Source organism: Brassica napus, unplaced genomic scaffold (assembly GCF_020379485.1).
Source record: "Brassica napus cultivar Da-Ae unplaced genomic scaffold, Da-Ae ScsIHWf_646;HRSCAF=948, whole genome shotgun sequence".
Lineage (NCBI taxonomy): Eukaryota > Viridiplantae > Streptophyta > Magnoliopsida > Brassicales > Brassicaceae > Brassica > Brassica napus.
This window is the reverse complement of record NW_026016706.1, coordinates 59,525-62,480: the sequence shown is the minus strand read 5'-3', so window position 1 is coordinate 62,480 and position 2,956 is coordinate 59,525. Positions and strand designations below refer to the sequence as shown.

Sequence of the window (2,956 nt, the reverse complement as noted above, 5' to 3'; positions counted from 1 at the left end):
TTTTTGCACTGCTATCGTATTGCTATATATTATAGCACTTTTTTGTATGTGATTAAATGTTCTTTAATAGCGTATATTTGTTGTTATTATTTATAGTATTAAAAATTAAAAAAAAAAATACAAATAAAAATATTTTAAAATCTTAATATATCGATATTAGTTACATATTTGAAGATTGGTATATTAAACTAAACCAAACTAACCAAGCTAAACCAAGTTTTGAAAAAAAAGAAACTAAACCTAAATTTCTAGGTTGGTATCTTCAATCATCTAGCCGCCACCTCTATCTTATTCGTGCTTGGCTCCACCTCCACACCACGACCCTAACTTCTGCCATATCCACACCACAGCTTCTTCAGATCTGACGATTCATTGTCTCCGTGGGATCCATCACCGCAAGCTCGTCACATTCACCTCGCCGCATCTCTTCTTCCTCTTTTATCTCCGCACCACCTCCGTCGGATCTTCTTCCTCCTCTTCATGACGTTGTCTCATTCTGTTATTAAGAACAATAATAAAATCAAAATCAAACAATGAAAGAGACAGAAACTGTCGATTAGAATCTCAAGCACATAAAAGATCCAAATAAATCAAAGATTAAAGAGAACAAGAAATAGATTCCGACGGTGATATGGCACGAGACGTTGGTGGCGCGAGATGTCGGGGATGGCGAGATAGGTCGGTGAGAATTGGTGGATGAATCAAATAAAAACAAAGAGAGAGTGAAGTGAAGATCTGTGTAAACCGTAAGGAGAAGAAAATGAGACAAACAAGAAAAATAAGAAAGACGAGGCAACCTTTAGCCAATGAAATTTCATCACCTAGATTAAGGTTTACCAACGGTTGAGATTAAGTTTTGCTTATCCCCACCAATTTTTATTAGCCAATAAGAGTTTTTCATTTTGGTTTATCTTTCTTTGCTATATTGTATTTTCTTGTCAATAAAGTTATAAGAAACTTAGTTTGTATTTTTTATTTAATTTATGTATAGAAATTTATTTTCATATTTTATTTTATTTTTTATAATACAGTTATATGAGTAAAAATATAAAATGAAGATTTTAAGTTGTTTTGGAAAAAAAATTAGAATATAGGATTAAAAGGTTAAGTTTATAAGAATTGAAATAAAGTTTGAAGCATAAATTTGGATTTATGCTTAGGAAAGATTTAATATTAGAATTTAGATTAAAATTGTAAGAGATTCAATTTTAAGAAGTTTAAGTTTAATGTTTGGGTCTTTTAATGTTTGTGATATATAGGGTTTGGAGTGTTGGAGGGTTAGATTTTATGTTTTGAGATAAAATTTAGGATTCGAAGTTAGATAATAAAATTATTAGAGTTTTTAAGATTTTGTTAGAGTTTACAATATATAATTAATCTCGGTGTGTTTCAAAAAAAAAAGTTTAATTTGGGGTATGATATATATATAAGTCTAAAGTTTAGGCTTTGAAGTTTAGATGATATTTTGAAATTAATTTTTTAATAATATTAAAATTTGAATTTAAACTTTGATTTGTGATTAAAATAAAAAAAATACTTTAACTTTAGGGTTTATGTTTAAAGTTTATGGTTTAGGGTATATAATTTTTAAGAGTTGACAAATGAAATCTAGAGAGAGAGAAAGTGAAATAAGGATGAGAGGGAAAATCAACTATTTTCCCGCTTTAATTATGCATAGCGTTTCAAGTTTGAAAGTGCTATATATACTACGTTTCTAAAAAGTATTTTCAGAATTTAATTCGGATCAACCAAACATAGCGTTTGCAAAAATGCAAACGCTATCTAAAACTAAGGGGTATGTCAATTATAGCAGAAAGGTAAAAAACGCTATCCTGTATTGCTATCAAAACTCATTTTTCTTGTAGTGAACAGACAGCCCACGTGGGCCAAAATCACCCGAACAGTCCACGAGAAGGGTCATCGTGCTGAGTCCAAGGACCAACGTGCTGATATATGTACTGATAGACAGCCACAGAAGTCATGTGTGTGCTGACGGACACACACAGACGTCCTATGTGTGCTGACGGACACCCACAGACGTCTTGTGTGTACTGAACAGACAGCCCACGTGGGCCAAAATCACCGAACAGTCCACGGGAAGGGCCGGCATGCTGAGTCCAAGGGCCGGCGTGCTGATTCCAAGGACCAGCGTGCTGATATGTGTACTGATTTACAGCCACGATCGTCCTGTGTGGGCTGACGGACACACACAGACACACACGGACAGCGACGGACATCCTGTGTGTTCTGGGGGCCACCCACGGACGTCTTGTGTGTACTGAAAAGACAGCCCACGTGGGACAAAATCACCCGAACAGTCCACGGGAAGGGTCATTGTGCTAAGTCCAAGGACCAATGTTGATAGAACCAAAATAAGGATCACTCTTTCGGTAAGGTTTATATGAACTCAGATCCGAGAGGATTGAGAACTGATGGTATGAACGGTGACACTAAGGGTTGCGGAATAGCCGAAAGATACTACCAGACTTCGATCGTTGCCGGATGTGACGCACCGGTCCAACAAAAGAAGGATCGAAACTTGGAGATAACCTCACCAAGAAACTAAGAAGTGTTCTAAACAAAGAACAATGAGAGTAAAAACTCAAAAGAATGAAAGCAAAACGAAATTATCTTATTCAGATCTGATGGTTACATTATATAGAAGTTCTAGTCAAAAGACTTAAAGAAAAATGTGGGAAATCTAAACATAGAAAATGATAAAATTGACCAGATCTGGTCAAGCACGAAAAATTAACATTGACTGCAAGTGAACCCTTCAAATTCCACTGTCCAGATTCAATGAACCTTCAGCATGTCCCGCGGACAGGGCCCAGAACGCGATCAGGACAGTCCAAACTAGCCGGAAATGAAGTTGCACGGCCTAACTTGAAATCCATTCGATCAAATTGAAATCTGCCATGACCATTCTTCTTAGAATGCAAAAGAGGTCGGGTAA

General features: G+C 35.8%; 1 long non-coding RNA gene across 1 annotated transcript; it reads right to left on the bottom strand.

Moving 5' to 3' along the window:
• Positions 1–460: 460 nt before the first annotated feature.
• On the bottom strand, positions 461–873 carry LOC125604873. Its single transcript, XR_007336476.1, has 2 exons — positions 626–873; positions 461–496 (listed from the first exon to the last, which is right to left on the bottom strand). It is a non-coding gene; the product is annotated as an uncharacterized LOC125604873 (long non-coding RNA).
• Positions 874–2,956: the final 2,083 nt, after the last annotated feature.